Source organism: Gobius niger, assembly GCF_951799975.1.
Source record: "Gobius niger genome assembly, chromosome: 3".
Classification (NCBI taxonomy): Eukaryota; Metazoa; Chordata; class Actinopteri; order Gobiiformes; family Gobiidae; genus Gobius; species Gobius niger.
Window position 1 is genome coordinate 40,603,539 of NC_136854.1, and position 14,729 is coordinate 40,618,267.

General features: G+C 41.8%; 1 long non-coding RNA gene across 1 annotated transcript in view; it reads left to right on the plus strand.

The window, feature by feature from the left end:
* The window catches only part of LOC306960935, a 212,997-nt gene extending 198,741 nt beyond the window's left edge, over window positions 1-14,256 (plus strand). Inside the window, exon 2 of the long non-coding RNA XR_013792728.1 lies at window positions 14,146-14,256. This is a non-coding gene — a long non-coding RNA (uncharacterized lncRNA). The remainder of the gene's footprint in view (window positions 1-14,145) is intronic.
* Window positions 14,257-14,729: the final 473 nt, after the last annotated feature.

Genomic DNA, 14,729 nt, shown 5'->3' on the forward strand with positions numbered 1-14,729 from the left:
TTTAGACATTTCTGGGATCGCTCACATATGGTCATGTTTGAAAACAGTTAAGGGGGAAAACAATTTGGAGAAAAATCTAAACTTTCTCTAATTATTCAAAAACTGCTTTAAAGGGGCTAGATGCAAGTTAGCCATTATAGCTCACTACTGCCACCTCAGGTCATGCGTGGAACTGCACCTTCTATATTAAGCTCGTGCATGACGGCACTTCAGACCCGAATGAACACCTTTTTGAGCGACAGTGCAGGATTTTAGAGGCAGTTGTGTTGAATATGTTTGGGCTCCTTCTACACCTACATTGTTGAAACATGTAGGGGGAGGAAAATACTTACCTTTAACATTTTTAAACTCCGTATAGTCGCTTTAACGAACACTGAATTATGAATATAGTTTTCGACTGAATAAAGATACAAAGACATGGGGAGGAGCAAAGTGGTTCAACAGCCCATAGACATATAAATAACGGAGAATGCTAACATGATGCTAGATGTTAGCACCGTGCTAATGCTAACGCTACCTACGACTGCCGTTTTTTTTGCTTCTACTGAACAATCTGCTGTGAATAAACATCCTGCAAAACTCAGGTCTCTCTAGGTCCTAGCTTTCAAATGCGGTGTTGCTTTTAGATTATTGGTTAAGGCTGAGGGTTGCGAGTTTAATAAAGTGCATTTAAATCTTGTGCAGATAAGGCAGACGTTGTTTTCGCTCAGGATTTGACTTTAACCTCTTCACCCCCGCCTTTACACAAGAAAATAATAACGCCAATTCCTCAATTTTAAGAAACCGACCCTCAAAAACTGATGCAACACTGCAGACTTGGCTGTTCTAAACTGAAGTGAAACCGGCTCTGTGGATGAGAACAAAGCGGCGTACACTGGGCAGATGGATGTATGTTGTAACGCAGAATGGGGAGGTGCAGGAGGGCGGTGAACTGGCATGGGCCGACGCGAGCGGATGCGTCACTTCAGCTATTCCAAGATACACTAAGCCTCTCTCTCTCTCTCACACACACAGAAGATAAAACACAATGAGAACGATAAGTCAGGTCCATTAGAGTCTTCATGATGGTGGTGATTTTCTTTTTGGTGTGTGAAGAAGCGAAGCACCTGTTTAACGGGAAAGGAATGATGATTATCCGGGTACCGCCTTGTTTAAATGAGATTTATGTTCAGAATGATCACACAAACAGACTTCCTGTGTTAACACTAAAGAAATATATTCAAAAAGCAGTCAATGTCAACTCTACAGCAGCATCTCATTGAAATGTTTTAACCTCTTAACTATGAGAAGAAAACAAGGATGTAAATGCAACAAAAATGTGACAAAAATTCAACAAAAATGTAACCAAAATTTCACAAAAATTTGACAAAAACTCAACAAAAAAGTGACAAAAATTCAACAAAAATGTGGCAAAAATTCTACAAAAAAGTGACAAAAATTCAACAAAAATGTGACAAAAATTCAACAAAAATTCAACGAAAAAATGACAAAGGTTCAACAAAAATGTGACAAAAATTCAACAAAAATGTGACAAAAATTCAACAAAAACTCAACAAAAAAATGACAAAAATTCAACAAAAATGTGGCAAAAATTCAACAAAAATGTGACAAAAATTCAACAAAAATGTGACAAAAGTTCAACAAAAATGTGACAAAAATTCAACAAAAACTCAACAAAAAAATGACCAAAATTCAACAACTCGAGCGAATGCGTCACTTCAGCTATTCCAAGATACACTAAGCCTCTCTCTCTCTCTCTCACACACAGAAGATAAAACACAATGAGAACGATAAGTCAGGTCCATTAGAGTCTTCATGATGGTGGTGATTTTCTTTTTGGTGTGTGAAGAAGCGAAGCACCTGTTTAACGGGAAAGGAATGAGGATTATCCGGGTACCGCCTGGTTTAAATGAGATTTATGTTCAGAATGATCACACAAACAGTCTTTTTCTTTAACACAAGAAAGATATATAGGCAAATAGCAGTCAATGTCAACTGTCTTTTTTCAGTCTACAGCAGCATCTCATTGAAATATGTTAACCTCTTAACTGTGAGAAGAAAACAAGGATGTAAATGCAACAAAAATGTGACAAAAGTTCAACAAAAATGTGACAAAAAGTCAACAAAAATGTGACAAAAATTCAACAAAAATGTGACAAAAACTCAACAAAAAATGACAAAAATTCAACAAAAATGTGACAAAAATTCAACAGAAAAGTGACAAAAATTCAACAAAAATGTGTCAAAAACTCAGCAAAAATGTGACAAAAATTCAACAAAAATGTGACAAAAATTCAACAAAAATGTGACAAAAATTCCAAAACAAATGTGACAAAAACTTAACAAAAATGTGACAAAAATTCAACAAAAACTCAACAAAAAAATGACAAAAATTAAACAAAAACTCAACAAAACATGACAAAAATTCAACAAAAATTCAACAAAAATTCAACAAAAATTCAACAAAAACTCAACAAAAAAATGACAAAAATTCAACAAAAATGTGACAAAAACTCAACAAAAACTCTCTCTCTCTCTCTCACACACACAGAAGATAAAACACAATGAGAACGATAAGTCAGGTCCATTAGAGTCTTCATGACGGTGGTGATTTTCTTTTTTGTATGTGAAGAAGCAAAGCACCTGTTTAACGGTAAAGGAACGGTGATTATCCGGGTACCGCCTTGTTTAAATGAGATTTATGTTCAGAATGATCACACAAACAGACTTCCTGTATTAACATTAAAGAAATATATTCAAAAAGCAGTCAATGTCAACTTCCTTTTTTCAGTCTACAGCAGCATCTCATTGAAATGTTTTAACCTTAACTATGAGAAGAAAACGAGGATGTAAATGCAACAAAAATGTGACAAATATTCAACAAAAATGTGACAAAAATTCAACCAAAATGTGACAAAAACTCAACAAAAAAGTGACAAAAATTCAACAAAAATGTGGCAAAAATTCAACAAAAACTCAACGAAAAAATGACAAAAATTCATCAAAAATGTGACAAAAATTCAACAAAAATTCAACCAAAATGTGACAAAAAATAAACAAAAATGTGACAAAAACTCAACCAAAATGTGACAAAAATGTGACAAAAATTCAACAAAAATGTGACAAAAGTTCAACAAAAATGTCACAAAAAATCAACAAAAAGTGACAAAAAACTCAACCAAAAAGTGACAAAAAAAGAATTAAAAAAACATAAAAAAGGAGACACAACACAGCAACAACGCAAGGAAAAAGATTTGTTTTGTGGGTCTTAGCTTTCAAATGAGGTGTTACACAGGCCTATAGCCAAAGAGGACAGAATGCATTTGGTTTAGGCGGGTGGTAAGAGGTTAAATAAGTACATCATATGTATTGGAAGCAACTACATTGACACGAAAAGCAGAGACTGGGTCAGACTCGTAGCATGTGTTCATTCAACATAATACGGCATTAAAAAGCAATAGTAATCTGCTTATGTGTTTTATAAGCAATATATACATAAGACTAAAAAGATGCTAGCAGGCCATGTGCTTGTAAAGGTTTAATAAGCAGCTCATTAAAGCAGAACTAAGTAACTTGTTTACATTAACCTCTTAACTCCCGCCTGAACCGAGAGCATTTTCTCCAGTTCAGCTTTACCCAAACCCTGTAGGCCAGTGTAACACCTCATTTGAAAGCTAAGATCTACAAAACTAAATTGATCTTTTTCCTCACATGATCAGATTTTTTTTCATCACTTTTTTTGTTGGGCAGTCATCTCATTTTTGTCACTTTTTCGTCAAATTATTCGAATTTTTTTATCAAATTTTTGTCCATTTTTTGCCACTTTTTCGTCCGTTTTTTCTCACTTTTTTCACATTTTCATGGAATCACGAAGAAGAAGCTAACAGGCCAACGGGCAAAGCTAACTGTGGGCTAGCGCCACTTAAACAGTATTTACAGCCAAGAAGGTCCCGTAGTATTTACTCTCACGGACAATTAATGAGTAAAAATCAATGGCCGCCCTGCTTTGTGACGACAACACTAGGGGTCACCATTGCTGTAGTACCTCCATATCGCCGCTAGTCACCCATTGGAATGCATTGCGCTGCAGACAGGTTTCTAATTTGCTTGAACTTTCTACAGCTAGATATAGAAATCTCGTATTAAGGGGGATAAACAAACTCCACATGTGTCTCACGTTGTGCAAACAGCAAATTATTCTCACCGCTACATATAGCAACAAACAACGAGTGTCTGGCGGTTGGGGCGGGAATATCATTTCATCGCCTCGGCTCATCTTCGTACGCACGTCTCGTTGCATTAAGCTGCGTCTGAACTGTAGCATCTTCACAGCAGGTTATTGATGTAAATATGAGGCGTATTTTCATAAAACAGTGTTAGCAGTGTTTTGCAGCTTGTGATTCATATGATCTATTTACGTAGCTACATAGGGAGGGAGAAGGAGTGTGAGAGCGCCACGTTTGTTAAAGGTAAAAAACTATAAGGATGTTTTTCTGACAACTCTTTGCCTCTTGTTTCTGCTGTGATGTTTAACAGCAGTTTTAGATTATTTCTGCTGCTCGATTGGATGAAAAATAGAACAAATGCGATGTATACAATTTTAAAACCGCAATTAGGTTTTTTGTCAATCTCCATCCATCCATTTTCTTCCGCTTTATCCGGGGCCGGGTCGCGGGGGCAGCAGTCTCAGCAGAGATGCCCAAACTTCCCGATCCACACACACCTCCTCCAGCTGTTCTGGGGGGACCCTGAGGCGACACCAGGCCAGCTCGGAGACATAGTCCCACCACCGTGTCCTGGGTCTTCCACGAGGCCTTGTCCCACTAGGACATGCCTGGAACACCTCCTGCGGGAGGCGACCAGGAGGCATCCGGAACAGATGCCCGAGCCACCTCAGCTGCTCCTTTCGACGTGAAGGAGCAGCGACTCTACTCCGAGCTCCTCCCGGGTAACTGAGCTCCTCACCCGATCTCGAAGGGTGCGCCCAGACACCCTGCAAAGGAAACTCATTTCGGCCGCTTGTATTCGCGATCTTGTCCTTTCGGTCATGACCCAAATCTCATGACCATAGGTGAGGGCGGGAACGTAGATCGATCGGTAAATCGAGAGCTTTGCCCGACTCAGCTCCCTCTTCACCACGACAGACCGATACAGCGACCGCATCACTGCTGACGCCGCACCGATCCGTCTGTTGATCTCACGCTCCATCCGTCCCCCACTTGTGAACAAGACCCCGAGATACTTGAACTCCTCCACTTGAGGCAAGGACTCCCCACCGACCTGAAGAGGGGAAACCACCTTTTTCCGGTGGAGAACCATGGCCTCGGATTTGGAGGTGCTGATCCTCATCCTCATTCTCATTTTTGTCAATCTCGCGCATTCCTAATGCTAACATAATGCTCCATGTTAGCATCACGCTACATGCTAACGCTTGCTACAACTGCCGGTTTTTCACGTCTAATGAACAATCTGCCGTGACAAAACATCCATATGGACCCAATTTTCACTTGAGTTTATTTATATGTGATGAATACGTTTATATTCTGCCAGAAAACGACTAAAAGGAGTGAAAAATAAAAAAATGTATGACGTGATGCCGACTGTATCTATTCCGTAGATTCATGGCGACGTGTAAACAAGCAGCAACCTCCCTCTCTCCTGGTACAGCTACAATTTTTGCCTTTTTCTATGAGCTGCATTTGTGGTTTCTGTGTTCCACATTGTTTTACTGGATACTTTTGTACGTCTTTGCCGTGTTTTTGTGTTTTTTTCTCTGCAGAGTCCATAAGGTCCTGAAGAAGCAGCTTTTTAAAAAGTAAACAGCTAGCTTGAAGGGGGGGTATTATCCAAAATCGACCTTTTCAAGCTTTACATCATGTTATTATGTCGCTCCCTCATTAAAAACATGCCTGAAGTGTTGCCTTGGCACATTCACGTATTTTTGAGTAATCTGTAAAAACTCTGATGGCGGCCATTTTAGGGATAGGTTTGCCTGAGTCCTCCTAGGAACGCCCCCACCTCCTGGAGACGCCTCCGAGCTTTCGTCACCAGCCGAGTAACCAACCACTGCTCCTCAGCAGAACCCCCTCCCCACTGATGCCACAGACAGCGTGTGGAGGGGGCGTGTCGGAAAGGCTCAGAGGTTCTTAAAGAGACAGAGGCCTATTTCAAGACATTCACTACAGCCATTTTGAGAGAGACATTTTATACAAGGCAGTTATTCTAATTTACTGCATTTACAGACCCACAGAAGGTTTGGTCATCATTGTAGTGTGATATAGACTGGTGCTGTGTGATTGAAAAAAGCATAATACCCCCTCTTTAATAGATAAACCCATTTGAGACCTACACATTTCTTCTTCTGAGACACTGAAGAGGCACCAAGAGCCGCCCACACCGTCAGCACAGTGGAGGCGTCACAAGAGGAGCACATGCCTTCTATCCCTGTTCTGGCCAATGGATGTTCACTGGAGAATCTTCCCAGAAAATGGTGAAAGAGCGTTGTGGAGCGGAGGGAGCTACGCAGGAGGAAGAGGAAGAAAGAGGTGGAGCTGACCAGTGCAGGACACCACGCTCTGAAACAGGGACGAACCCATGAGGCGGCGCAGTGTTTCAGGGGACACTGAAGGCAGACAGGTTTCCTCACTAGTTTACGCTGACAACTTATCATGATATTGGCTAATTATCGCAAGAAAATGAACCAAGTTAAGTCCAGTTTAAAGGAGCTGGATGCAAGTTGGCCATTTTATACTCACTGCTGCCACCTCAGGTCATACGTGTAACTGCAGCTCCTATATTAAACTCATGCATGGCGGCAATTCAGACTCTAAGCAACACCTTTCTGAGTGACAGCGCAGGATTTTAGAGGCATTTGTGGTGAACAGGTCATTCTACACATTAGGACATTGTTGGAACATGTAGGGGAAGGAAAATACATAATTTTTTAAACTCTGTATAGTCCCTTTAAGTGTGATTTAAAGGAGCAGGCCACCGTTTTTTCATACTGAGATATGTTCTTTCCTGAGATTAGCATTCGGCCTCTCCCAGTATATTCCCATAGCTCCAAATGGGGTGAAGTTAGAAGCGACCACGCTCTTCCACGGGCACAAAGACCAGACAGGATCGCATCAACTCGTCTGAGCTCAGGTAAGAACATATCTCAGTGTGGGAAAACGGTGGCCTGTTCCTAGTTCAGCCTCAGTAACTTCTCCTTTAATCCTAATCCTTTAATAACAATAATCAGCCCTTGTTTACGGTCATGGCTTCGACTTGTTTCGTTTGTAAGCTGCCGTTCTATTCGTCATGTAGACATTTTTAGCCTCGGTTCAGTATTTCTGACCACATTACCCTCGTGCATTTTGACTGGCTGTTTCCGTGGCAACAGCATAGTGTATTTTTGGGGGGCTCCGAGGTGGCATCTGTGCGAGAGCGAGAGAGAGAGAGAGATTCGACAATCGGCCACAGCTGTTAAAAGCTTGTTCAGCAGCGGAGGAGGCGGCCAATATCGCAAAACGGGGTTATTTCCGATTCCGGCTCATTTTGTTTCGCTTCATTTTGCCGCAGAGACGGAACAATTAGGAGGAAAAAAAAAGAAATGACAGGAACGAGTTTGTGATCTGGGCGACAGGGTCAGGGGAGGTTTTCGACAGTCGCGTCTTGGCAGGATTTGAGATTTGTTGTGCAACGCGCAAAGACGTTATCAACGTGTTACATCTCACACTGTAATTGCTTGGAAATGCATTTACGTCAGAGGGGTTCAGGCAACAAATTATCTACAAATATGACAAATATGAGTGTTTGTTATGAGCACACCTACGGTTATAGGTACTTTTTACTTGTAATTTAGTGATGTTATATTAGTGCTCTTGAGTAAACATTACCCTCAGGTTAGGAGATAAGCTTCATGTTTAAATGAAAGTAACAATTGTGTATTTTGTCTTACTGTGAAATGCATTTTTCTAATGTTTTATTGGTGTGTTAGTCTGTTGTATTCAGTGCTGGGCAAGTTGCTTAAACCTCTTAACCCCCGCCTTAACCGAGCAACGTTTGGCATTACCCAAATCTATGGCTATATCCACACGAAGACAAACCGCTTATGTTTTCAGAAACTGTAGAGGGCGCATGTGTAAATGGTAAGGCCAAACTGCAGAAAATGTGCTCAGTTCAGGCAGGGGTTAAGACCTTAAAGCAGGGGTGTCAAACATACGGCCGGCGGGCCGGATCAGGCCCACGAGATGATTTAATCTTCCAGAGTATAAAACAGTAAGTCTCGAGCCCATTCCTGTGCAGAGTTATGATTTTTTTAAAGAATAACCAGAATGCTCATTATTGCCACTAGGGGGCCTTAAATGTACAAAAAAGGAAAGGGTTCCACACGTGTCCAGCAGAGGGCACTGACATAATAAGAGCTCAGGATTTGAACACCACATTATATAGCCACGTGGTAAATGGACAGTCTGCCCCAGGACGGCTGTGGCTCCAATAACAGCTTACCACCACCAAGTGTGGAGTGAATGAATAATGACTATGTAGTACTTTGAGGAACTTGTGACACAGGCTTGTAAAGTGCAATACAAGTGTAATTGTTGTTACTGAAGCTACAGTTAAGTTGGGGCTTTGACCAAATCACAGCTTATTATTATTCATTTATTGGGAAAATGTTCTTTATTATATGCGGCCCACGACCCACTGTGGGAGCTTCATTTCGGCGCGTGACCCAAAATAAGACCTCTGCCTTAAAGGATCTGTATCATGCTATTTTAGCCATCCCAAAGTAAAGTATAGGCATTTATATGATATATTGTCCCTCTACCGCTATGGAGCACTATTTTTTGTGAGAAATATAAGTATTTTATGGGGGTATTTTGCAAACCCGGAAGACAAGACGCTTCAATTCAGTTAACTCCGCCCCCTCTCTCCGAGCGGATCTGCCCATACATTATTAGCAGTAAAATAAATATAAATATCACAGTAATAAGTGAAGTTACTTCACAATACAGAGTTGACATCTGCAACACAGCTTCATAAATGGCTAACACACAAGCTAACACACACGCTAACACACAAGCTAACACACAAGCTAACACACACGCTAACACACACGCTAACAAACAAGCTAACACACAAGCTAACAAACAAGCTAACACACAAGCTAACACACACGCTAACAAACAAGCTAACACACAAGCTAACAAACAAGCTAACACACAAGCTAACAAACAAGCTAACACACAAGCTAACACACACGCTAACAAACAAGCTAACACACAAGCTAACAAACAAGCTAACACACAAGCTAACAAACAAGCTAACACACAAGCTAACAAACAAGCTAACACACAAGCTAACACACAAGCTAACAAACAAGCTAACACACAAGCTAACACGCGTTTTGACTCACCACCGCTCTGTCCTGGCCGCTCCATCCATCACATTGGGGCCTCGCGTTGGTTATAAAAGTTAATCCACTTTGATTCTGATTCGCTAAATCCCGGAGAGAAATTCCAACTTCTGGCGAGTGGCCTCTTCTTTAGGAAGGTTGAAAAAAGTCCTGCGCCTCTCGTAGCCAAACACACTTTTCTCCGCGACATTATCGTTAGGTAAGAAAAAATAAACCGGCGTCCAGAGTAGGTTAGAAAGAGCTCCATCTTCACATCCTTCAGTGCAAACATGACATCTGTTCAGACGCTCAGGTTTTTTTTTACTTACTTACTTACTTACTGCAGTGGGTAATCAAATAATGGACTTGGATGAGAATCTAACTTGTTTAAATTTCAAATTCTGCTGCCTTTCGTCACATCTCCATGGAGACGAGCTGGAGACGTCCCCACTCCTGATATAGTTTACAGTCATATCTTAAGAGGGGTGAGCCTTATATTATACATGTTTGTTTGTAGATTTATGAGATATTTTTCAATGCTGAAAATATCTGTCCTAAAATAAATGCTTGTTTTTCAATTTCATTTATCGGGTAAAATTCTACACAGTGTGGCTTTAAGGAATACACTTGTTTCGTCCTCCTTTAATGTGTAAACTCAGATATTTGTGGAGAAAAGCATTTGCATCAATCTCCTGATCTGGTCTTCGAGCATTTTTGTGAAAAGTGACCGCCAACCACAATTTGTTTTTTTTTTATCATAGATCTTTACTCTTGTGTGAGCAGCTACTTGTATGACTCAGAGAATATAACACTCTGCTTCGAATGAATTACAATCAGTTCTTAGTTTAACATGTGTCAGCTTTCTGGAGGCTCGGTGATGTACTATCAAGCCCACACCTACAGTTCTCCGGCGGAAATCAAGTGCTTCCTGCCTCGGCTGATGACAGGAAGTGAGGGTTTTGTAAAGTCAAGTCTCTGAGCGTATTATGAATGAAGCTACTCTCACTGCACAGACCGCAGATCTCACGCAGCACTTTTGGAGCACGGCCGGCCATTATGAAGAGTTTTTCTGTGTTGTTGCTGCACGATCATTTCTTGAGCGTGACACAAAAGAAAGTCTTCAGAAATGTATTTATATTTTAACATGACTCATCAATGTATAGGGACTTTGAGCCAAAGTCAAGCACAAATAGAGGTTTTCATGTAACCTGGACAGTATATGAGAGCAGGGGCGGACTGGGCATATGTTCATTCTGGAAGAGCACAGAGGGGCCACTGGCTCCAGGGCCACCGGTCCCGCCTAAACCGAGCTTTACCCAAATCTAAAAGCTACAAAAGAAAAGCATCAAAATAGCGAGAAAAAGGGGATGAAAACAAAGCAAAAACATGAGAAAAACACGGGGGAACAAAACTACAAAAACGTGAGAAAAACAAAACAAAAAATATGACAAAAATGTGGCGCCGTGACGAAAAGTTTCCATCACTTTTGTAGGTCTGAGCTTTCAAATGAGGCGTTACATTGTTGCTCTCCAGTCGAGAAGCTTTTAGATTTGGGTAAAGCCCAGTATAAAAAAAAAAACATGAATCTAAAAGGAATTCCGTGGAGTATGGTGTACCACAAGGTTCGATTTTGGGACCATTATTGTTTATATTAACCCCTTAACTCCCACCTGAACCGAGCACATTTTCTCCAGTTTGGCTTTACCCCAGTCCAAAAGCTTCTGGAAAAAAGCTGTGAAAATAGCAACAAACCTGAGACGAAAACAATGATGGAAATGTGACAAAAAAGTGACAAAAAATTGATGAAAAAGTGGGAAAAATGTCACAAAAATGTCACGAGAAATTGATAAAAAATTGACAAAAAAATTACAAAAATGTGACAAAAATGTGATAAAAAATTGACAAAAAAATGACAAAAAAATTGGATAAAAATGTGACAAAAATGTGACAAAAAATGTGACAAAAATGTGACAAGAAATTGACAAAAAATTGACGAAAAAATTGCAAAAATGTGACAAAAATGTGATAAAAAATTGACCAAAAAATGACAAGAAATTGGATAAAAAATGTGACAAAAATGTGACAGAAAAATGACAAAATGTGAGGTAGGGCATCTGACGAGTGTGCAGCAAGAAAGAAGAAAAGAGAGAAAAAACACGCTTGACTCAAGTGGCTGTAGTTTCTTATTTTCTGTTTATTTATATGGATCCCAATAGCTGAGAGCAATAAGCTCAGCTAGTCTTCCTGGGTTCACTCCACACAGCATTTACATATTCATACCAAAGTTTATAGGCAGTATTTAAAAACATATGTATATACTTATTACTTGTTACATTCGGCTCTTAGAAACACTCAGGGTGTGCAAAAGTGAGAAAAAACAATTAAATAAAACAAAAGTATAAACAGTAAATAATGAAGTAAACAGACTATTACAAAAAAACGTTATAGTCAGTATTAGCAGTGCAGGTTTACGTCATAGTGCAAGTGGTTGATAAAGTGACGCAGGGAAAGTGATGTAAATACAGGGATTATTGCATGTATTTCTGCAAAGGGGTTATTGCACATGTGACTCTACAGTCTTGTTGTTCAGTCTGACGGCAGTGGGGATGAAGGACCTGCTCCTTTTTGCACTGAGGGTGCTCCTCTACAGTCCCGTGATGGAGGTGAGCTTGGCTAATCCCCTCCTGTTCCTCATCTCCTCCATAGAGTCCAGAGCCCTCCAGCTTGTTCAGTCTGTTCTTGTCCCGCTCTGTGCTGCCCGGGGCCCAGCACACTGCAGCGTGGTGGAGCAGAGGCCACCACAGAGTCATAAAAAGTCCTGCTCACTCAGAAGGACCTCAGTCTCCTCAGATGGTGGAGGAGACTTTGGCCCTTCTTGTACAGGGAGTTGGTCCAGTTTATTGTTGAGGTGAACACCTAGGTACTTAAAACTGTCCACCTCCTCAGTGTCCTCCCCCTGGATTGTGTGCGGTATTGTCTTCCTCCTGAAGTCGATCACCATCTCCTGCATCTTCCTGGTGTTCAGTTACAGGTGGTTGGGCTCACACCAGTCCACAAAGTCCATGATAACCACGATCCTCCAGGTCGTTCCCCTTAGACACATAGATTTTCATGATACAACAAAACATTCATGATGCTTTTGGGAGCAAACAAACTCCCAAAAGCATCATCTCATATCAGAGTCGACGCACAAACATGACGCTTCAGATTATTTTTAAATACCTTCACTTCATTTCATGTCCCCAATGGGGCAATTAGTTTCGCAGCACCAAGGATTCAATAAAAGAAAAACATCATACATTCAATAGTCCAACAACGTGTCATTGGCAATGCTTTATATTAAGGTGTGCGCGTTAAAGCTGCTCTAAGCGATCCTGTTTTGCTGGTCCTGGCACACACACAAACCGTAGAAGGAGACCATCACTGCACCTCCCTCACCCGTTTATTATAATAGCTCCATGCCCTCACAGCACACACCCCTCAGCCCCACATGCCCATCCCCCCTGAAGCTCTGTGCTGTTGCTCCTAAGCACTCAGATACTTCCTCTGACACTTAACACTCAATGCAAACCTCGCCGCTTTGATCCCTCCTGCCGCACCTGGATATTATCTCAATATGTGTGGGTTTGGAATGTGCAGAACCCGTCTGTCCAGCCTCATGTCATGATAAAATCCCGTTTAAGACATGTTCGTAATCCAGGGTGCTTTTGCATCAATGTCAGTGTTTTCATAAGTTTATTGAAGCGTATAAGTGAAGCTTTAGCGCAAATTCAACCTGGCAGACGTACCTGCGGCCTTCATTCATCGCCTCATCAACGGCAGCCTTCACTCATCGTCCAATCACGGCCCCAGCTCAAGCCGCACCTTCCCGTCAGCCAATCATCGCAGCTGCTTATTCCTGCTTCAGCCACTCATCAGCCTTCTAAAGCCTGCCGGTCAATCACACGACCATTTCCCAGCCGCGTTGCGACCCTCCTCCGCCCCTCCCCCCGCATGGCCTCTCCTCAGGCTCTGCTCATCGGGTCGACCGGCCGTCCCGGGTCTCGCCCTGGGTCTCGCCCTGGGTCTCGCCCTGGGTCTCGCCCTGGGTCTCGCCCTGGGTCTCGCCCTGGGTCTCGCCCTGGGTCTCGCCCTGGGTCTCGCCCTGGGTCTCGCCCTACCACCACCAGTGTCCAGCCATCATCCATCGGTGCCATGTATTCCATATCGTTAATGCAATCTTCTGTCTCTTCAGGTTGAATTCCTCTGATCCGAATGCCTGGGCTCGGGAAAGGCATTTCAAACCACAGCTGCTGCGTTGTCATGAAGCTTTTCCTCCTCTTTTCAGGCGGCGTTTCAGTTTCACTTGTGTCTTTATGATGTAGTAGAGGTGGTTGTGATCTGTGTCCTTTTTTCCTGAATGTGTGTTTTTGGATCCACTTCCTCCTCGCGCCGCGTTCACCCGCTCTACACGCTCACTTTTCAGAGGTTAAAAAAAGAAATGTTCTTAGGGAAAGACTCGCGACCCACTCAAGAGGGGTCTGTCCCGACCCACCAGTCGAGAACCACTGGTCCGGCGTTTTAACCTCTTAAAGGAACAGGCCAGCATTTTTCCACACTGAGATATGTTTGTGCCCTCAGTCACGCAAAACGACCAAAGATGTTGTTAGCATTTAGCCTCTCGAAGCATATCCCTATGGCTCCAAACGGGGATGAAGTTAGAAGCGACCAAGTTCTTCTATGTGCACAAAGACCAGGCAGGTACGTATCATCTCGTCTAAGCTCAGGTCAGAACATATCTCAGTGTGGAAAAGCGGTGGCCTGTTCCTTTAACCCCCACCTGAACAAAGCACGTTTTCTCCAGTTTGGCTCTACCCAAATCTAAAAGCTTCTTGAAATCAGTGTCAAAATGGCGACAAAAAAGAGTCAATAACGATAATGAAAATGCAACACAAGAGCGAGGAAAACGTGATGAATGAAAAGTGATGCACTTGACACAAAGAAATGAGCAACAGAAAAGTGACATAAATGTGACTTTTGTGATGGACTTGGTTAAGGCGGGGCTTAAAGGGATATTTCAGGATTTTTGACATAGGGCCTCATTTCCTAGTTATCCAGAGTGTCGTTGATTTGGAGATATTTTTTTACTTAAATTCATGCAGTTCTTATATTTGAAGAGCTTAGTGGCGCTAGGCTAGTGCAAGGCTAGTGCATGTCTATGGTATCAGCTAGCCTACATTAAAAACAGTCTGACCCGCTCCACAGAGCACCTGAGGCAAATCACTTATAACACCAGACTAACCATATAAATGTCTGTTAATAGAATAATGCTTGGAATATCACTGACCTTGCATCACATGAATGACCGCAT